Consider the following 23,661-nt stretch of genomic DNA (forward strand, 5'->3'; position numbering starts at 1 on the left):
AACTGGAACCTGGCAAGTATTAATAGTAAAGCTGGAAATTGGATCCAGGTGCTTTCACGCTCCTGCCCTTATATCTTATGTACTATGCTCTTGTTCATGTTTAACAGATGCATATGAATTTGTGAATCTTTCAGAAGATACTGATGGAGTTATATATTCATTTGTTTGTTCCTTTATTTCGTAGTCCGTGAATGATCTCCTTCCTCTGGAGTCAGATTTGCTTATCTCAATTTTTCATGTTTCGGGTTCCCCCTAGCCATTCCTCACCCCCAAATCTAGCGACTGTTGGTTGTTAGTTTTAGTTGAGAATGCGACTGTAGGGAAGGAGATTGAGTGGTAGCTCTGCGGTGTGGGTGAGGTTTGGCTTCTCTAAGGATGAGTAGGTGAAGCTGGCTGTTAGGATGGGGATTTTCTAGTGCTAAAATGAAGAACTTGTCAGTTTTGATGACTAGTTTCTATGGTGACTCTTCTGATTCTCTCTCAACTCTTCCGTAACTTATTTTATGAGATCCCTCCAATATTTTACCTGTGGACCAACGTCTAGACTCAGGCCTTTCTGTATTTGGCAGTTGCGGTGGGGGTAGAAAACGACTGGTTTGTATATAGACCTTTGCTGAGCACAGTCTTTTTAGTCCCTCTTCTGTCTTGTGTCTTCCACCATCTTTGAGGTTCTCTGGCTGGGCAGGTCGGCTCCCTCTTCTGCGGGACCCCCCACGTATTCTGGGTGGTGATGTCCTCCACCGTTGTACTGGTCACTTCACTGTCCGTCTTTTAGCAACGGGGTGAGATTTCTTGTCAGCTGTTGCTTTCCTCTCCTGTACCCTTTGTTGTTTGTGGGTTTATTCTTTGAATTCTTTTACAAAATTGTGAAATATTTTCAGCTTACAAAATATAATTTAACACACCCTTATGTGGATGGACATTTTTCATGCTTTTGGGGCACCTCGTCCTTTTCAACAAGCATTCTGTGGTGACTTCACCCTTTATGTATCCTGTCTTACCCAGTGGAGAGTAAAACTGAGTCTCTTAAGCTTTCCTTGCGATAAGAGCCCAGACAGGTGTCCTGGGCTCACTGGTTAGACACAGCTGTCTGAAATTTGAAAGCAGTGCTGTGAAGACAATGGCACGTGAGTTTCATTTTGTCCAGGGAAGCAGGGACGTGACTTTTAAGGTGGCGGCAACAACAGCGGCAGAGGTCTCATCTTGTGGAAGATGTTGGACTGAGCCCAGTAGTTTTCCCCCTGCAGCTGCCCTGTGGTAACAGGGGCATTTCTTTGGGTCCTGTAACCTGGTCTCTGAGCCTGAGCCTTATGAACCATTTGTTTTTTGCTTAAATGAGTAGATCCTGTTGTTTGCAACCAAGAATGTTAACCTGTAGCCACTGCCCAAATTAACCATCGTTACTCTTTTCCCTTATCACATCCTTTTGTTTTTAAATCAAGGAAAAGCTGCCTATCCATTGAAAATTTACCTCATATTATTTCTTTCTAAGAAGAACTACTGTCCTTTTTGTGCATATCCTTACCACTCATGATTTGCAGTGTATAATATTCTTTGTATATTATACTGAACATAATTGGTTTCATGATATGCATGTTCTCTTGAAATTTGCTTCCGTTGCTCAGCTTTGTGTATTCACATTTAACATGGTGATACATGTAGAGCTAGTGTGTGTGCTGAGCTGGTTAATGCATGTAGGTGGTATATAGTATCCCATTGTATGATTAATCCCATGATTAATTCATTTTCTTATTGATGACCATTGAGGATGGTCTTGAGTTTCTAGTAGTATAAACAGTACTGCAGAAAAGACTATTTATGTTTCTTTTTGTATACATTTGACAGTATCTGGGGTGGAACGTGCATCTTCAACTACTAAATATGTCAGCCACCACAGCAGTGGTACTAGTTTATTCCCTATCAGCAGTCTGATAGTTCCTGTTTTCCCACTCCCTCACGAACACTTGTCATTGTCAGACAGTCAAATACTAGGTCAGTCGGATACACATGATCTAATTTAATACTGAGCATGTAGTGACAATGAACATCTCTTCATTTGTTTCGTAGCCAGTAAGACTTCTGTGAGTGTATCAATTTACAGACTTTACCCATTATTTATATTTTTTATTGGATCCTTGGTCCTTTTAATAGGAGTTTCTTTATATGTTCAGAAATTAAACCTTTGTCATTGCAAATCTCTTCTCTAGTCTGACTGACTTCGTTGATACTGTATCTTAACATGGTCAGAATTACTCATCTTTTCCTTTATGATTTATATGCGTTTTGGAAATTTTTGAAAAGCCTTTCCTAACTTGAAGTTAATAAGGCATTCTTATAAGAAAGTTATAAGGTATTTTTTAATATTTTAAAGGCTTTTCATATTGCATCATTTATTTGACATTTAATTTTGCATGTAGAGTGAGGGAAGGGATCTAATTTTGAATCCTTCCCCCACATGGGTCATCAGTTACTCTACGTCATTATTTCCTCCCTCCTCTTCAGAGGTTACCACATAATACATCAGATTCCTTTACATGCCTGAGTCCTCACTGATCCGTTTGTCTATCCCCACACTGCTCTCACACAGTTTTAATTATAACTTTGTAACATGTTTTGACTTATGGTGTGAATTCTTATCCCTTTTTTTTCCCCACCAGATTTTCATGATTGTTCGATCAGTTTGTCAACGTCTGAGTGACTAGTGTGAGAAGCTGTTTTTCTGATAAAACAGCTTTTCTACAGATAATTCTACATGAGCTTCTTTAGGTTAGTGGTAAATACTTTTCATTCCTTTTAACTTTTTATATCATTATATTTTAGGTTTTCTCTTTAAAAAAAAAGCATATAGGAATCTTTTTTCTCCTGTCTTAAATCCATTCTCCTACAGCAGTTGTGGATTTGACATTTTATATTTGCCTATTTTATTTAGAGACTGTTAGCACTGTGTATTCCAGTTTGGAATTTTTATAACTTACTGGCAAATTGTTTCCTTTTTATCGCTGGATAAGGATCCTCCTTATCCCTAATAATGCTTTCTCCCCTTAATCTGGTTTCCTCAATCTATTTTTTCTTTAATCTGGTTCTGTTTTCACATTACATTTTTGTTAGTATTTACATAGCATGTATTTTTCTGTCCCTTTTCAACTTTTTAAAAATGTTATGTTTTAAGTCTGTTTTTCATAAATAGCATAAAATCATTGAACTTTCTTTTAAAATCCAATCTTGGAATGTCTTTTAAGAAGTATGTTTTAATTCATATACCTCTTCTTGTCATTACTACTTTGCATTCTTTTCTCTCCTTTCTTCCTAAACACTGGATTTTGATCCAGCTTTCCTTTTTTTCTCTTCTTTTCTTCCTATTTTATTTTATTTTTAATTTATTTTTTATTAAAGGATAATTGCTTTACAGAATTTTGTTGTTTTCTGTCAAACCTCAACATGAATCAGCCATAGGTATACATATATTCCCCCCCTTTTGAACCTCCCTCCTGAGTAATATGGATTACTCAGTCATAAAAAGGAATGCATTTGAGTCAGTTCTGATGAGGTGGATGAACCTAGAACCTATCTTACAGAGTGAAGTGAGTTAGAGAAAGATAAATATCATATTCTAATGCACATATGTGGAATCTAGAAAAATGGTACTGAAGAATTTAGTTAGAGGGCAGCAGTGGAGAAACAGACATAGAGAGTAGACTTTTCCTATTTTAGAATTTACATATTCTGTTTCCATTCTTTCAGCCTATAGAATTCTATTTGTACTAAATATCCCATTTATGTTAAATAAAGGTGTACCATTGTTAAGTTAGAACCCTGTTGATGATGGACTTTACATTTTTGCTTTTAAAATAATGCTTCAACTGATAACCTTGTACATGTGATACTCCACATGTGCTGGTAGTTCTATAGTATGAATTCTTACAGGGGATCCTATAGGTCAAAGGGTTATGTGTATTTTAAGTTTTAATACAGGTAACATCCTTTTGAAGATAAATTTATTCAGTTAGATTTTAGATTTGATAAATTTATTAAAGGTAAAATACTTATTTCTAGGGGAAGCTACTACTGCAATGTTATTTCTAAGGGATCTTAAAGATGGGTGTTATATCAGGCTTGCCTGGAGGGAGAAAAAGGACAAATTTTCATATATATACTTTTAGTGATGGAATTTCTTAAAACAAATATGGAGACTGCCCTCTTGAGCTGCAGAATTTAGGAAGAGCCAAACTGATGCTCGAGTTGAGTCCATGCACGTTTATTGAAAAACAGTCCCTCAGGTCTGAGAATACAGATATGCCAGGTACAAACAGTCTCGAACATCAGAACAAGTTGTATTTCCAGAGTCGGTGGAGACTTGGATATGTTTCCCGATTCCACTTAAGCAACTGTGAGCAAGGCCCTGGGCTGAGTTTACAGTGGTATTTCTTCCCTGCAGGAGCTCACGATCTAGAGGAGAGGACAGTGTGTGCGCAACGAGGACAACGCGGGGCACAGCGCGAAGCTCCTTCACAGGAGAGCTACAAACTGTACTTTGGGGGGACGGGGGAGAAGGGTCCTTTTTGGGTGCAGCCCTCTTCAGGGCTCTCTTCCTGTGTTCTCAGCATGGGCAAACGGGTCAGAAATTGGTGAGCTGTCAGCAGTTGGGAAAGGGTAGGATTTTCCTGAGTGGAGATCGGGTATGAAGATGGGTGAAGCCTCGACAGCGTGGGGGTGTGTGAGTGAGGTAGCACGGCAGCGACATCTCACGCTTGTTTCTTTAGTCAGCCCACGCTTTTGGCAGGGACTGGCACCTCGTTGCTTCTTGACCCTCCCCGACTGCTGTTCTAAGCTGATCGGTTGGGCCTAGATAGTGTCAACACAGGGTCATTGATTGGTTACAGTTGGTGGCAGCTTGGATCAGTGGGCAGCTTTCAAGTCAGGTGGGTTTGTTGGAGATGGTTAGGGTGTTTTGAGCAGGGAAGGATAATGGGACCTGAAATTTAATTGCTGCTTATCCCCCAAAGAGGTCAAGGATAACTACATCTCACCACTCAGCCCTTGTGGCAGAACTTCTGATTACACAGCGAATGGTGTGTAGACATTACACCTGTATGTTGCAGGATTTCTGCTGACCACCATTCCTAGTTGCCATGTCAACAGTGGGCTTCCCAGGTGGCACTAACTGGTAAAGAACCTGCCTGCCAACGCAAGAGACATGAGACTCGGGTTTGATCCCTGGGTTGGGAAGATCACGTGGAGAGGGGCATGGCAACCCATTCCAGTATTCTTGCCTGGAGAGTCCCATGGACAGAGGAGCCTGGTGGGCCATAGTCCATAGGGTCTCAGAGTGGGACATGAACTGAGGTGACTTAGCATGCATGCATGTCAACAGTACTCCTGGGTATAAACTCGTATTCTTTAGAGTCACTTTATGAACCACTTGTATCTGGATCGCTTGGTTAGCTTGGTAGAAAAGTAGTTTCCTTAGTTTTATTACAGAATCAGATTTTTTTTTGCAGTGTGGAGGGGGTGGGCGCACCTGGGAACCTGTCCCTTGATAAGTTTTCCAGGTAAAAATCACTGTCTAGCTCTTCAGTTATATATGGAACTTCCCAGTCATTTGTTTGCCATAATGAACTTATTTACTGCAAATCACCTCTTTGAGCCTATCAGTATATTTACAGTATATTCACTGTATTTACACTAGCTTGTTTTCACAGTTGGACTTGGAATGATAGTGGTGTAATTAAGTCAGTAAACAGCAGGATATGGAAATGCAAGATGGCAGATGGGCCGTCAGGGGTACCGCCTCCTCTAGGGCAATCGTCCACACACCAGAGCACGTTAGGATTCAGTGTGCTAAGTGCTGGTGATCCAGGAGACCCCTGAGCTCTGCAAAGATGGCGGAACAGTGATCCAAGATAGGCAAGATGTCATTGGGGTGATAGCAGAAATGCACCTAACAGAATCATTACTTAAATTGTTAGGGGTATATGTGTGTTAGCCCAGGCGGCACTAGTGGTAAAGAACCTATCTGCAAATGCAGGAGATGTAAGAGACGTGAGTTCGATCTCTGGGTCGGGAGAATCCCCTGGAGCAAGGCAGGGCAACCCACTCCAGTATTGCCTGGAGAAATCTCATGGACAGAGGAGCCTGGGGGACTGTGGTCCATAGGGTCGCAAATAGACATGACTGAAGCGACTTAGTACGCACGCGTGTGTTGCCAGCTGAAGACTAACACTGGAAGACTTGGATTAGTTAAAACACAACTTCACTTTTCCCTCCTTACTTTGTCTATATTTTCCCCTTTATTTTTAATCTATTGGGTCTATCTGGCTGCCAGCAGTGGATAGGAAAGGACTGGTCTTTAATTTAGAGAGTTTCTGGAAAAAGAGAGTCAGATCCTAGACAACCCTCTTGACATACTTCAATGTTTTAAAATAAACCAGGTCCTGCAAAATGTAGTGCTTCATTCAATTCAGTTATTCTGTGTACAAAGTTGGGTTCCTTTTCCCTTGGCCTTCCTTTTTCCAGAACCCTCCTTCACTTCAGCCACATTTGGTTTGTCACTTTAACACACACACACCCCCTTCCTCCAACCCAAATGCACACCCAGTCTTACTCATGTTCCAAGAATTTTTGAAATGACTGACTATATTGATCAGAAGGACTCCATCTGAGACCAGGAGATCAGGAACTAGAAGTCTAAGAGGTCAGGCCCTTGCAGTATCTAGGTTCTCTGAGTGGTCATCCTAGGGTTATAGTTAAACTCAAGTTATTCTGTCCTTGGGGAGATCTGTGATGGTAGATCACTCACTTTAGAGACTGAAATTTAAATGTCTTAAAGCTAGTGTTTAACACTTAATGCATAGTAGACATCATACAAACACTTTGATTTAAGCCTGTCATCCTTATGAAATGTAGTTGTCATTTTACCGATGAGGAGGCTGAAGCGTAGATTAAGTCACTCCCCTTAATTTCATCTACTCTAGTGCTTTTCAAATGAAGCATTTCACAGCATGATTTTAAAACCTGCCTTTTTGATGTTCATAGTGTTTCATCATAACAGCAGAAAGGTAATACTAGCTTAGTGTATTCCAGGCCTTAACACTCTGGGTCTTGGTGGCTGTAGGTAGCAAGCAGGGTTTTGAAGAACTGGGAATCAAAACAAGGACTCCTCTTGTAGCCAAGCAGTGCAGATGAGATGAACAGTCCCAAGAAACCCCCTTCAGTGCCACCTACATATGTGGGGGCTCCATGGAGTCCAATGTTCACTCCAAGGGTTAAGAGGAGAAATTTATCTTGGCAGCAGACATAGCTTGAACAGAAATGGGGGACAGGCCAAGGGGATGCCCTCATGAGAATACTGTGTCCTAGGAGGCAGGAATGTTTGCCTTAGTATTCTCATAATTTTTTCCTATTGTCTTTTCTTGTGTGTAAATAGCTTCTGAAATGACAGTTTGTACTTTGCAAAAGAAAAAAAGACTATAACAAAATTATTTTAAATCAACTAAAGACTCAAGAGGTTTATTTGGTTAGAGTGCATAACCCATTTGACAAAAATGTTGAAAAGAGTTGCTTAATCCAAATACACATTAAATATGCTAACAATTAGCTACATATATGTAAGGGATGTAGTCCTATAATTATGGAGAAAGGTTGCAAAGGAATCTGAACCTGAAAAATTCTCTAAATCAAATCATTAGCTTTTCACTAACAAAGGGGGATTAGTTCTTGGAGTAATTTTACTATAACATTAATGTCCTGTATTTTACAAATGAGTTCTCTATCTCATGTAAGCCTCATACCAACATTATAAAGTATTAGCACAATTCTGTGGAAGGAGAAACAGGCTGAGAGGAAAAGGGGATTCTCTTCCCCCACAAAGTTATTATGTGACTGAGCTGTTGAATTTGAAGCTAGATTTGGGACTTAATTTCACATATGAAGTTTTTGATTAAATCTTTATGTCTTGTAGGGAAAAAACAGAGGTTAGCTCTCAGATGTCATTTACCATGCTAATTTTTAAAAATATTTCATTTTTAAAAAACAAATTGTCATAGCCTTTCAGTTCCCCCTTGAGATTCAAAATATCCATTTTACACTAAAGTTATCTAATAGAGTTATTACATGGGGGAAAACATCAATTTCTAAATCTTTAAAACACATTTCTGGACAATCCATGATGTACCTAGTGGATAGCAGTAGTCCTAATTTTCAATTACAAAGATATTCTGGAAGCTTGTTTCAGAATGTGTTTAGTCCATATTTCTTCCAGTTGAATTGTTGAAAGTGTTTATGAACAGTTTCATAACCAGAACGAGCAAACCATAACTTTAAAATTTAAAATGACACGAATACATTTTCCACTGAAGATGTAGATGTGGGCCTGAGGATTAAAGTAAAATCATTGGCATTCAGGCTATGGCTGGTAAGTCTTTAAAATGACCTTACTCTTACAACTTAATTTAATGTGGGACATCCCAGTGACCAGATGAAGACTGACAGAAATATGAAGCCTGAGGTCGGAGTTGGTCCAGCAGGGTGACTCACGCTTCTCTGTCGCCCTCCCACAGCAGTGGTTTGTTCCACGTGAACGCTAGGAACAGGCACCGTACCCTGTTAATGCTAACATGTAGGAGTCAGTCGGATGTAAAAACCCCTATCACGATTAGCATTAACAGCACACAGCCCACAGCAAGCCTCCAGCATGCGGAGGATGAGGCATAGAGAACTTAAACCACAGATTTCTCCTTCCTGGTCTGTGCCACCTGCAAGAGAGAGAAAAACGATCGTGTACACAGATGGAGTTACAAAGCTGGAGTTTCAGAATATAAATCTGAAAGTAAAAACAATGTCTTTTTTTAAGGGAGAGAGTTCATTAAATCCTACTTAGTCATTTGTGGAAAAGGGTACAGAAACTGGCAAGTAAAGGACGATATTTTTACCTTTAAGTGTATTTGAAGACTATCTTAACATTTGTTTTAAATTCTAATGTAGTTTTGAAGTATCACACCGCACGTATCATCTTCTTTAAAACAAAAGCGAAAGCATTCTTCAAAGTCCAAAATGCTGAGATGCAAAGAGGAGACCTTGCATCCTGACCTAGTACTATCTTTTCTGATTTATATCTCTCCTAGGAAGTGGGTAATTGAAGTAAAAGGCCAAAATATTAAAAATAGTACTCAGAGATTTCTAAAGATTAAAACTGAGTTAACTTGTTTTATAGAGATAGATTTCAGGCTAGATTTTCATTTTGTAATAAATAGTTGTGGTTTTACCTCTTTTTTTTTTTTTCTTCTTTCAGGAGATACGATACAGGCCGTGGAGGTGTTGTCTACAAGTGAATTCATCATAAGATTGCCCCCTCTTCTATTTAGAGATTCCTCAAGGGAAAGCACTCCCAGTGGCTTTGGTTTTGATCTACGTAAGGGAAGTATGACTTACAGACTGCTGGGTTTCAGACTGCTTGCCTTCAGCAGAGTGGATTAAAAAAAGAAAAAAGATGAATTTGCTACTTCCTGTCAGGGTCTGATTTTACTCTCTCAGATACAGTGACATTTCTCCCACAAGCTTCTGGTTTCGGTGTTACTACAGCAGAACCTAGAAGTTAGAGTATCATTCAAGTGTGTGGTTGCCTTCAGCACAAGAGGGGAATCACCTTCTCTTTTATTTAATCATGAAACCAGCTAGATGTGAAATTGTGATTAAGTTCAAAAGAAGTGTATAAAGTTAAAAATTCCCCAATGAATATATTTTGACAGGGCAGAATATCGTGGTTTGGAAATTTCCAGACCAAGGAAATTTGTCATTCTTACTGATAGTTCTTTTTTCTCTTGAACTTTGCTGTTTTCTGAGATGAATTAATGATGAAGAACTTTGAATTCAGTGATGTCAGTTCAGGATTTTAGGTTTTTTTTTTTTATACAGATTTTCAGTCAATAAAGGTTGTAAAGATAAGGACTTTTTTCCCCCCTTCACAGGGCATTGGACTCGGTAAATGCTCAATAAATGTACATAACATCCCAACATTACTTCCTGCAGCCAATACAATTCTACAATTCAACCTTCTTTTAAAGGACTGTGTCTAATTCGTTTTTAAGGTAAACTGCTTGCATACTGTTCTTCCCGTAAATTTTACTCCTGGTGTTTAAAATGACGTCTGAGCAAAGGTATGAAATGAAATATATTTAGTATAATAATCAGAGTCTTTTTCTTTTTCATCTTGTGTCACAATTGCCTGATGTGAGGGTTCAGAAAAGTGGCAGTGGTTTTCACAATACTATATTAAAAATTCTAATAGCATTTTTTTTCTTTTACCACACAGCAGAGCATATGGCACCTTAGTTCTCTGACCAGGGATCCAACCCATGCACCCTGCAGTGGGAAGGAAGTGTGGAGTCTTAACCACTGGAGTGCCAGGGAAGTCCTCTAACGACTTTTATTTTTTTTTATTGGTTCAAGCACTAAAGGTATGCTGAAATAAAAGTGTCACACGGGTCTCCATTTGTTCTCAGCACTCAGACGGTACTGTGGTACTGTGTCATCTAGACAGACCCTCAGGCACGATGAATTCCTAAAACTGTGCGGTTTGTCCAAATATACTGTGCGGTGTGGCTTCAGTTGTGTCCGACTCTTTGTGACCCCGTGGACTGTAGCCCCTCAGCCTCCCCTGTCCATGGGGATTCTCCAGGCAGGAATACTGGAGTGGGTTGCCCTGCCTTCCTCCAGGGGATCTTCCCGACCCAGGGATCGAACCCAAGTCCCCTGAACTGTAGACCGATTCTTTATTGTCTGAGCCACCAGGGAAGCCCTCAAATATGCTACACAATTTTAAATATCACTTAAAACATGAGAGATGAAAAGCATTCATCCCAATAAACCAAATACAGAAGAAATTATCCCAGGATAGTATTGTTAAAAGTATAGTCAGCAGACTTTGAGACATTAGAGTGACCAACAGGTCACTCACCCAGCAGTGTTCCAACTGCTCACTTTCACTGTTTTCGCCTGGGCTTACAAGGAGAACCCAAGCCAACGACAGAACTGCTATGCGTCTGAGTGGAAACTAGTGATCACAGACAACAAAGCCTAGTCAGTTAGCCAAGGCATTGGGCACAGGATGATGTCAGGAGGTATTAAAAAACAAAGTGGTGTTATTCTGGAATTAGAATAGCCACCTAGCTGGTAGAGTGGCAGAGGAAGAATTACAGACCCAGCAATCAATAGCTACAGAGGCTAACCATTTGATAAGGCAGTAACCAGCGTGATGTTCAGTATAGATCAACACTGAGAAATTTATATGGATTACACAATATGAGTTAGAGTGAAGGTCTTGACTGGGGTTCTTCTAAAGATCTACTTCAAACCCCTCACTCCACAATACTTTCAGCCCTACAGTATGAAATGTCCATTATGAGTATAAACTTGACTATAGCACAGTTCTTTTCAGGAGCTGAAGATGCCTGCGTGCTAAGTTGCTTCAGCCATGTCTGAATGTCTGACTCTTTGCAACAGACACCATGAACTGTAGCCCGCCAGGCTCCTCTATCCATGGGTTTCTCCAGGGAAGAATACTGGAGTGGGTTGCCATTTCCTCCTCCAGGGGATCTTCCCAACCCAGGAATTGGGTCTCTTATTATCTCCTGTATTGGCAGGCGGGTTCTTTACCACTGGCAAAAATAGGTTCCAAGTTAAATATAGTACCTGACAGTATTTATTACTCAGTAATTGAATGTCAAAACCACTCCTTCTTATCTTGAATTAAAATCTACCAAAATGCAGCACTATCTGCATTAGATAAATAACTACAAGAGACATCCTTCATTATATGACAGACCTGTTCTTCCTCTGGTAGTTAGATCTAACCTGAAGACAGCACTCTGGGGAAAATTCCCTTGTTATGCTTTACTGAAGGATGATTTTTTTTTTTTAGGGGAGCATATGATTGCAACATATCCTTTTATTCTCACCTTATTGATTTGCCAGGAATGACATTAGCTGTATATTCAGAGTAGAATATGTTTCAGACTTGTCACTAAGGATCTCTTCACACATGAATTATAAGTTAGATCCTTCCACAATTTTATATATCTCTGAATTTTCTTATTTTGCTGCTTATTTTCAGCACCAACCACTTAATATTTGCATACCAAAACAACTGCATGCTATAAAGTTTTCTTTAAAAAGAAATGTCACAGTGATTGACTCTCATAACCAAGCCATCAGGGACAGCTCTCATTTTACTCAGCATGAAAGGTACAAATATTTTGAAACTATTAATTTGCTGTTACAAAGTAAATATACGCTTATTTCTACTGAAAGGCATGATCCTATATTGATGTAGTCATACATCCTAGCTCCAAGACCATTTTAGTAGGTGAAAAATAATGAAATTACACTTTTGAAAATTAAAATGATTAAGTTTAGATAACTTCCTTTATTTCCCCATTTTTATTTAATTTTCTTATATACCAGTAAAAAACATAACCATTAAAATGAAATTCAACGTTGATTCTTATTTGGATCTACTCACTGAAAGCGACAGATATAAGTGCACAAGAAAGCATATATTTTCTTTCCCACCAGAACTTACCCTATGTTTTGAAGTCGCTGTTTTGATTTAGGTCATAAAACTAAGCGGTGAAGTACGTAAAAAATCAAGATCCTGAGAAAGTCTGTACTTGTCACTGTTCATCTTTGGAAGAATAATTTCTTGATTAACTTTTGACTTAGGGTGCTTGCACACGTGATGCTCCAAGGACCTGCCCCTCTAAAAATTCCACATCATAGTGTTTCCCTTCCCTTTTACCTAGTCTGAACTTCTTACCATGAGAACCACTGCCTTTGGTTGGAGAACCAAGATGGCAGGTAAGGTTTCGGTTAAAAAGTCCTTGAAATGCAAGTCAGTTATTTGGAGAAGGAGGAGAAAGGTGGTGTTGGAGCCCCTGCATGGACACCTCAACACAGACCTGCTTATTAGGTTAGTCAGCTAGTCGTCTCTGCAAGCAGAGATCAAGGATAGAGGGAGGGCCAGGGTGGGCCAGTTCCAATGGGGATAAAGAGTGATTTAGAGCAAAGACATACCCTCAATTATCTGAGAGCTCCTCCTTTTCAAGCCCAGCCTAAAAGAGCCACAGATTCAGTATTGAAAACAGTATCACCTGAGATTTAGTTCAGACCTCTGTGTTTCAACCTCTGTGTATTATAAAACTGCAAAAAAGTGTTCGATTTCTCAATAATTCTTCATAAAAACCTTCAATATTTGGTGACAAAAGGAAATATTCAAGTGACTGGCTTTCTAAAGTGTGTGTCTTTGTGTGAAGTTTTTTTTTTTTTTTTAAATCACTTTCTGTAGAAAATGAGTATTCCATGTTACATTTCAGTAACTGATTTTAGAGTTAAGTCAACTTCTTTGGTGTCAAAAAATGCGGCAAAGAGGATTATGTTCCCCTTGAGTTCACATGCATTCCATCATTAAAGAGGGATTGATGCCCAAGGAGTATGTTGCTTTCTCTGTTTAAAAAGAGTTACAAAAGAAAATCTTAAAGTTAAGAGGAATTGATGATGTGACCTGCTACCAAATGAGATGGTATCTAACTAGGGACATGTCTAATAAAGCAAACAAATGCATCTTCTAAAAGTAAAATGGATTGTTCTGCAGAAATAACCCATATCCTGACCTCTTGATGAATAATAAATTTACTTTTCATATCATTAAGTTTACATTTAAGGAAAATTCCCTGTATAAGCCATTGCTGGGAAACAGTTATTAACTATGTCATGATATTTTCTTTCATTTACTTCCATAAAAGTCTAACATCACTTTTCTTGAGTTCTAATTAAGAATTCTTTAATGAAAATACCTGCTTTTTCTAAATTAAGAGCTCTTGACTATAAAGACTGGTTTGCACATGAAACAGCTTTACTAGAACATACCTATGTGTCTTTGGAAATTCAGAAAAGGAGTGTTTTTAAAGATACATGCCAATAATGATTTTAACACATAAAAGTAAGTATTTCATACTTTCGAACTATCTCAGGAGAAAGCCAAGGTGTGCACAGGGTCACCATGGAAACATTATACTGAGGGTCCATTTAATTGTGTGTGTGCACACGAGAAAGAATACTAGCTTTAGAGTATTACTCTGCTTTTCCCAACTTTAGAACCAGGAAGTTTTCACTGAAACTCCTTTGGAACTTACTTACAGGCTAAGTAACCTTTCCAGTAGTTCTATCATGGACAGTGATTAATACCTTGAGATAAGATGGTGGGGGAGGAAAAAAAATAAGGTTAGATATATTTGCCCCCAGAGTCATTCTGTGGAGGAAGCAGGAGGAGTAGGTTGAGTGTTCAGAGAGGGGGCTTCCTCCATGCCCTGACCTCACGCTGGCTCAGCTTCAGGGCTGAAACTTCCGGCAAATGTTACCACACCAACACGGATAAAGACTAGGGGTGAGAAGGAGAGAACTCAGTGAGGATATGTTCTACTGATGAAAATCATAGCCCTGAATCCTTCCTATGGACACATGAGGTTTTTTTCCCACATGTCTAACAACTTCAACTTTAAAGGATCCTATGTCCAGAAGAGACTCTGAATCATAATTTTCTCTTTTTCACTTATAGCTAATTTTCAACACCTTTACTCCACCCTTCCCTCCACCTCCCCCAGCTCAGGGAAAAGAAAAGAGGTGGCGGTTACCAGCACTGGCTGTTTGCCATCCTTTCGGGGTCACCTTTTCCAGAGGCCTCCTCTGTGCATTGGTTGCAGGGCTTATTGGCAACACTCGATTTCAACAAAACGCCTCCTTTAACACTCCCAATGGGTAACTTGTTTGTTAGTTGTACGTACAGGGTCCCCTATGATAGGAAAAATCAGCTTTTCTATTTCTACGAGCCAGAGTTCATACACTTCTATCTCTATACACCATCAAGGCAAGGAAAATTTTGTGTACTGAGAAGCTACAGTTTGTCTCAGTTGGTGAGACAAACTGAGCAAGTTCTGGGAACTGTTCAGTTTTGCCTGTTTAAAAATTTATTTTTCTTAAGATGCGACAAGTATAGGATACCCTGGGTTACAAGGCAAACACCATACCAGTTACTTCTACACTCATAGCATTTTACTCAGAGCCTTAACACACCAAGTCATCGCCAGACACACCCTCATACACACTCTCAGGCTCCAGACAGTCCTTTTCCAATTGCTCAGGGCGAGATCTGTCCACCTCGCCTTCGTTCTCTGGCAGAGCGGAAACTCCTGGAGGCTGGGTTCTCTGTGTCTTCTGCGTGACCCTCCCTGCTGTCTACCCCAAGGCTGAGAGTCCTCTCTGGTGCTCAGAGAGAGCACTCATCACACTGCACCGTGGTGACTATTTCATTCCCTAGTGCTGAGTGTGCCTGAGGGCAGGGACTGGCTCTTACTGTGGGGCCTGATAGGATGCTTGTGCTCAGTAACTGCTTTAAAGGCTCAATCTGAATCCTCCAAAGGCATTTCGGTCTGCCCATCTGGCTTGGATGTGACATGGGAGTGTTTCAGTAAGATCTAACTAATAAGCAGGTTCTTGGAGAGTTAGGGTAGTAGAAGCTTATAAATGTGAAAATAGATCAGTGAGGTTTGTTGGTTTTCCAGATGAGTAAGGACCACAGCTCCAATAATTTGGACACCTGATGCGAAGAGCTGACTCACTGGAAAAGACCCTGATGCTGCAAAAGATTGAAGGCAGGAGAAGGGGACATCAGAGGACGAGAGGGTTGGATGGCATCACCAACTCAATGGACATGAGTTTGAGCAAGCCCTGGGAGATGGTGAAGACAGAGAAGCCTGGTGTGCTGCAGTCCATAGCGTTGCAAAGAGTCGGACACGACTGAGTGAACAACAAAGGACCATTTACACTGAGTAGATCCTAGGCTTGGAGCTCAGTCTACAAAGTATAATCATTAATGGATAAAGCTGGAGAATTCTACCAGATACGATCATCTGAAGTTGGAGATTAAAATTAGGTTCTATGCCTGTTTTTTTTGAACCACACTTGAATGCCATTATCTTGTTTTATTTTCCTCATTCTTAGGCGATAACATGCCAAAACATTTAGAGGTGAGATGCTAGGTCTGCTTATAGTTACGGACATAGAGAGAGAGGCGGAGAGGGACAGAGAGAAACGGAGCAGACGCAGCAGATGCTAACCATGACTGAATCTAAGTGAAAGGTCTGCTGTTGTCAACCTGCCTGGGTTCCATCCCTAACCCCAGCAATGTGACTAGTTGTGTGGTACCTGGCAGTTGAATTGAGCTCTTTAAGTTTTAGCTGCTGTGTAGATGAAGTGACAGGATGAACATACAGCATTTGTCGGGTGCTAGGCTCATAATCACAACGGATGCGAGAGCCACGGTACTAACAACGTAAGTCCTGAATACTTGCTGAGTGCCCGTAAGGCTCTGTACATTTATTACATGTTGCACTTGCTTTAAAAGTACAAGTCAAGATACATTTACTACTGTATACCTGAATCATTACACAAATTAGAGGTTATTGAAAAACCTGCACAAACCAAATAATTCTTTGGTATCCTAAGTCATAAGTAACTGCTAAAGGGTACCCCAGAATGTTTCCTTGGAAATAATTTTCTAAACCCAAACAACTTTTTACCTTGTCAAGAACCTTCAGAGACCACTTTGTACATACATGCTTTATTTTCTCAGACTGTTTTTATGTCTCACTTTCCAAATTGGTTTCCTGAAATATACAAGATCATAAACATATTCATAATAATAGCAAACACACAAGTCACCTTCTGAGCCAGGCAGTAGTTCGACTGCTTGATATACTCTTAACTTTCGGGAGGAGTGTTATCATCCTGCCCATTTGCACCTGGGGACGGGGAGGCACAGACCCATGAAGTGTCTTGCTCTAGGCTCAACTGAGGGATTACCACTGTGGGCAGTCTGCACCAGTGTCCATGCTCTGAACCCTGCTACTAGCCTGATCGTGGCTGAACCACATGAAAGAGCGTAGCATTTTGTTAAGACAGCTAGGAACCCATACTGTGTATAGAACATTCCCATTTATCAAGTCATGACAAAAAACGTCATTATCTGTCATTGTCCTTATTCAGCCATCAGCTTCACAATTTCATAAAATTAGTTGTTTGATAGACTTCAGTAATCTTTCCTTCTGCCAGTTCTTTAACCTCATGGACCCATGCTAATTTTTCAGAATTAAAATAGATGTATTCACAGCCTATGCCCCTTGACTGACATTAAGCTCCTTTTCCGGCTGTGTGTCATCTTGCCTAAGGGAGCTGTGTCTTTTGGTTCAAAGTGTTTTTCTAATTGCTCTGAGTCCTGGAGTTTTGAGTGAGGAGGCTGAACTGTTTAGCTGTGTAGCGTGTTCATTTGAGGAGAGATGCACTTTTGGGGTGGTTTTGCTTGAAGCCCTGAGTGTTGTAAGCCCAAAGACAAGACTGATGGACACAGCCTCTCATGGCAGGTAAGAATTATATAGCGGTGATCAAATTTAAAATGCTGCACTTCCTTAAGAGTCAGAGATAAAGCAATATACATATATATAAAGAATAAAGTAATACATATATGTGTGTATGCTCAGTTGTCTCTTTGCGATCCCATGGACTGTAGCCCACCAGGCTCCTCTGTCCATGGAATTTCCAGGCAAGAATACTGGAGTAGGTTGCTATTTCCTACTCCAGGGGATCTTCTGCATTGACAGGCAGATTCTTTACCATTGCATCACCTGGGGAGCCCAATACATACATATATATGATGTAGTGAAAAGGTAGGAAAAAGAGAGGCTTTTAAAGTTTTAATATTTTTCTTTGAGAAAAAAATGTTTGACAATTTTCTTATTCTATCCAATTTCAGCCAACATGTGACAGTTTTGAAGAAGTAAGATCGGTGAAAGGCAAACATACACTCTCTAGTTAGTTACACTGGTACTTACTCTCTTTAGATACAGAGGCTATGAATTCATTGAATCCAGCTGTGTCTTAGGAGCTATATGAAAGGGAAAAGGTAGCCACACTGGAGTCAGAGAATTTCATCAGTTCAGGAGACTTGGGAATGACTTTCATTCCAGCCACCCATTATAGAGATGGGAAGAACGAGGCACGGGAATTTGCACAGAGCTGTTAGGACTTAGAAACCTGCCCTGATTCCCAGGTTGGTGCTCTTTCCATTCCAGCTTTCTGCCCTGTGAGGCAGAAGGCCTCACATCAGAGCAACAAAGGTGTTAAAATCAACACCTTCATCTAAGCAGTAGCCAGTGACAGTGACCTCACAAACCTGTAGAGGTGCCAGCTTGTCAAGACAGAGGTGCTCAATCCAGGAGCAAGGAGGAGCTCACCTACCAATCTCCACCACTCAAGCTATTTAGTCCTACTAGGTCTAAAAGAGATTATGAAACTCCCCCCACCAGGAGGGTCATGACTGAGATTCAAGGAAGCCCGGAGCCTCTGACACTGAATGCAAAATTGTGTGTGAGCATGCACATTAAAAAAGAAAAAAATCTGGGAAAAGCATATATAACCTCCATGAGATTTGACACAGGAAAAAAAAAAGAACTATTTCTTTGATATGAAAAACTTCCTTTCAATGGAATGGTAGATCTTAGTCATGACATAAAACAGCTGATGAAAAAACTTTTCAAAAGTTAAAACTTAGAACTTTTTCTTGGGTGGCTTTTTTGATTCACAGAAGACTGATCTGATGACAGAAGCAGAAAGATGAAGGTTATTAATTTTCCATGTTTGTGACTGGAAAGCCCAGAATGACAAAATTCACAGCACATTCTAGCTAGTTATGTTACTGCAGTTGAATTGTATGCATAGCAATGGCATTTGGGGATTTGAGATTTTCTGTAAGACCAAGAAGTTACACTTCTTACACATGATTAGTTAGGTAAAAACCAGACTAGAAATTTGGGCAAATGTCACCGTTCTGCCTTGAAACAGTGTAGGTATCAGTCAGTGCTCAGGTTTCTCTTTCTTAAGAGGTGTGGTTAGGAAGCTTGGTTCTGTGGCTGGGGCAGCTGACCCACTGCATGAGGGAACCCAGTTACTACCAGCCATTACCGACTAGTCAATGCAGTAGAACTAATTCCCAAATGTGCTTTGGTCCCCTGAAAGGGAGACAGCAAGTAAAAGGGACATAAACATAAACGGAGGTAAAATTCTCCTGGTTCCCCCGCCTTCCCTGCCACCAACATCCCACATCCGTACCTGAAAACAGGCTTTATTTCTTTACATTGAGGACCTAGTGACCTTACTAGAGAAAACATAAACTCTCGGAGACACAAGTCCTCATGGGCAAAGTGGGGACACCACATTCACCCTGCCAAATTCCTATCACTGTGACTTATCAAACTAGATAATAGTCAGGAAATTGCCTCGACAACTTTGTGACTTATATTACTCTTCACGCAGACAGACAAATACTTTACACATATCCATTTTTAAAAGCTCAGTCCCATGATTATTAAAAGTTTAGTTGCCCTAGCCAGTTACACGATTCATTATGTTAAAGACATGTATCAGAGGCACTACTTCAGAGGGATGAATAGAGAGAGTAACTTCAGCTTTATGTCAACTTTACATGAGGTCTCAACTTTACAAGTCTCTACTTAACCTCACCTATCTGACACAAAATATAAGCTAAATTGTGAGCGTCATTACACACCCTTAGCCTCTTCAAATCGCTTGGGATCCTGGATTTGCTGTGTGATGTTGGAAAAGTAACTTCACCTCTCTGGTCCTCAGTTCTCTCCTTTCGAAAGACTGGATTCTAACATATCTTTGTCAGTTGTCAACTTCAGTAATTCCAGGTTACATTTTATTCGTAATCATCCCCATATGCCTATTTTAGATGACAGAACATTCACAGACCTGGTCACCCTTGGGAGCTGTAATACGTGGAGGGCGGACACACACAGGTTTTTTTTTTTTTTGGAGGAATAAAGAAAGCTAACCAACGTGCTCTGCCCAAGTGCACTTTGCCACGATGGAAGCAAAGAAAAAAACACAAGCTCCCCAAACGCCTTGTCCTCGGTCCTCACGTCTATTAAATGAGGACACTGATACCTACGACGTTGTGATTCGAACTTGTATAAAATGAAGGTATATTAGTAGTTATTTTTCAAAGGAAAATAGAAAAGGCGCCTATCCTGAAGGCAGTCCCTTTTGAGCCAAGCCACCCTGCCCCTCAAGGCTGTCCCGCACACTTTTCTGGCCGCCCCATTAGCTAAGCTCGCCCAGGGCCACGTCTCCGGCGGCACCTCTCCTACCAACTCAGGGAACTTTGGAGAGAAGCCTAGGGCCGGGTCTTTGGCACCCCTCCTTCCCCTCGCGCCTTCCCCCCACCAGGAATCCATCCCCAGCGCCCTGATGACCCGGGCGAGGTCCCCGGGACGGCGCCCCTCGGACGGCCGCCGGCGGGCGCGCGGGGCCGGGCGGGGCGCCAGGTGGTGGCCACGTGCGCGCCGCCCCCGCCCCCGGCGCCCGGCGGGGGGACCCGGGAGCCGCCGGCCGCCCTCCAGCCCGCCCGCCCGCCGCGTCCCAGCCCGGGGCAAAGCCGGCGTTACCTTCCTTCCTTCCCCGCGTCGCGTGATCGCCGCTGAGCTGGGCTGCGCCGGCGTCCCCGAGGCCGGAGGCGGCCCGACGGGACCGTGGCGCTGCGCCCCGGCTCGGCCGCGCACAGGAAGCCCGCGCCTGCGAACGTGCGACCCTTTTATAACCCACTTGTGACTCATAACCGACCAGGCGCCTTTTCTGTAAACCCCCCCACTTCCCCGCCTTGCCCCCCTCCCGCCTGTTCTTGGAACCTACAGCGCGAAAAACTTTTTTTCTTTTTAAAGGAAAAGTCGAAAAAACCCAGCGCGGGATTGGTGTTTTCCCCTTTCCCTTTCTCGTGGGTCATTGTCTGTCTGTCTCTCTCTCTCTCTGTGTGAGTGTGTGTGTGTGTGTGTGTGTGTGTATGGGTGTGTGTGTGTGTGTGTTTGCTCTCGACACACGTCGTGTACTTTCCGGCCCAGGCGCTGCGAGGCTCGGACTCCCAACCTTTGTTCTGAATGAAAAGGAAACGCATTCAAATGAGCGTTTCAGTCCGCGGCCGAGGGGAAGTTGCTGGGTGGCCTGGCTGTCTGTACGCTATCCTGGCAGATGAGAAAGACGCGGGAGCAAGTGAGGACTTCTCTTCCCCCCGCAAAACACCTGGAGGCCAGCGGATCCCTAACGGGAAAAAAGAGTCAAGTGACTTCTGCGTGTGACCCCCTCCCCTTCAGGATTTGGGATTGGGAATGTTCTCCTGGGGTTTAAGTACAGTCGTGCCTGGCCCGGTACCCGCGTGTATATACACTTGGATATCCCACCTTCTTTAAATTTGACCTCACCGACATTTTCCCCCTTGCCGGCTCCACCTCCCTTTCACTGTAAGGTCACATTCCTGGAGCAAAGGAACTTCACTTTTAATTTTCGTTTCATTGCCTCTCTCTTTCATTCTTCCCCAGCCTATGGTTGGGCGGGGGTGCATTTTCCTGGAGCAGGTCGTTTGACATATTGGATGGAAATGAATACAGTCAATTCTAACACATGGCACGTGTATACTGCAAGCCCAGCTGAGTAACTCATTTTTGAGCCTCGATTCAATGAACTCTTCGACCTTAAGAAGGAAGGCGAAAGAAATCTGAGGTGGAGGGAAGAGGTGGAGAGGAGGAGGGGAAAGTCAGGAGTGGACTCACACCACCCCCCCAGCCACGTGACTCATACTTTTCCGTGGCTAAGCCAGCAGCCAGGGTTGGATTTCAGCGCAAGTCTCCTATAGTTGGATCTCTATCCCAGAGTGGGGCAGGAGACATTTTAGAATAGTTTGTATTAAGCTAATGTTAGAAAGTTAGTCTGTAGGGTGCCTGATGATGTGGAAGCTAGAAATGACATAGTCCTTAATTTACAGATGGCCCAGGTTGGTTAAGGAACTCGGGGGCACTTTAAAACTCTCTATTCTTTAAAAAAAAAAAAAAAAGATTTTGGCTGTGCTGTGAGACATGCAGGATCTTAGTTCCTTGACCAGAGATCAAACCGGTGCCCTCTGTAGTGGAACTGTAGGATCTTAACCAATTGGCCTGCCATGGAAGACCCCCCAAACCTCTATTCTTGAGGCTTTTTCTTAAACCTTATTCTTGAGCCTTATTCTTAAGGCTATTCTTAAGGTATTTTCCCTATTTCTTGTAATTCAGAAAAGAATGATTATAATAACAGATGTGAGAGTTGGACCATAAAGAAGGCTGAGTACTGAAGAATTGTTACTTTTGAACTGTGGTGTTGGAGAAGACTCTTGAGAGTCCCTTGGCAGCCAGGAGATCAAACAAGTTAATCCTAAAGGAAATCAACCTTGAATATTCATAGGTAGGAGTGATGCTGAAGCTGAAGCTCCAGTACTTTGGCCACCTGATGTGAAGAAATGACTCACTGGAAAAGACCCTGATGTGGGAAAGATTGAAGGCAAAAGGAGAAGGGGATGAGATGGTTGGATGGCATCACTGACTCAATGGACATGCATTTGGGCAAACTCCAGGAGGTGGTAAAAAGACAGGGAAGCCTGGCATGCTGTAGTCCATGGGGTCGCAGAGGGTCAGACACAACTTAGCGACTGAATAGAACATTTATAAAGCATTCACTATATGCCAGGCCCAGTTCTAAAATTCCATACCCATATTAATTCTTCCAGTCCTCACTGTGGTCATAAGAGGCAGGGATATTGAGGCATAGAGTAATTACGCCCTTTACCTTGCATCAGAGTAAGAAGTCAAAAAAAGATTCAAACTCAGCTCTGTCCCAAGAGTGTGTCTCCACAATCCTGTCTTCCTGCCTGCCAGATCCACTTTGGTCCAGGAGCTGGAGAAGAGATGTAAAGTATACAGTGGGGAAAGAAATCAGGACCCCCACCAGGGTGGGTTGTGCCTCTCTGCTTGTTGTAGACATCTGCAAAGACTGTCCAAATCCCCTTTTCTCTTATTAGGTCCAAGTTTGGGATACACAGTAATGGTAGACAGATTGATGTTTTTTTTTTGAAATCGACCTGACTGACATTTTACACTGGTTCTAGCTATGGGAGCTAGGAGTTCACCTCTCTGTGCCTCAGTTTCTTCATCTGTAAAATGAAGATAATAATGTTTTCCATTAAGAATTACTATAGAATGAATTGGGCCTCCCAGGTGGCTCAGTGGTAAAAGAATCTGCCTGCAATGCAGGAGACATGGGTTCCATCCCTGGGCCAGGAAGATCCCTTGGAGAAGGAAACTGGCAACACACTCCAGTATTCTTGCCTGGGAAACTCCATGAACAGAGCATCTTGGTGGCCTACAGTCCATGGAGTCACAAAAGAGTCAGACACAACTGAGCAACGAAACAACAACATTGAACAACCTGGCTTCTCTGGGCCCTTGTCCATTGTTAATCCTAGAAGTTTTGTGTCTCTCCCTTGCCCATTTCTTCAAAGACCAGGGTAAGTTCAAGTTAATATTTTCTGAGAACCAGAAGGCCTTTGGAAATACCAGCTAATGGTAAATAATAGTGGACACTATTGTGCATCACTGCAGATGGTGATTGCAGCCATGAAATTAGAAGACGCTTGCTCTTTGGAGGGAAAGTTATGACCAACCTAGATAACATATTAAAAAG

The sequence above is a fragment of the Cervus canadensis genome, chromosome 27 (genome assembly GCF_019320065.1).
Source record: "Cervus canadensis isolate Bull #8, Minnesota chromosome 27, ASM1932006v1, whole genome shotgun sequence".
Classification (NCBI taxonomy): Eukaryota; Metazoa; Chordata; class Mammalia; order Artiodactyla; family Cervidae; genus Cervus; species Cervus canadensis.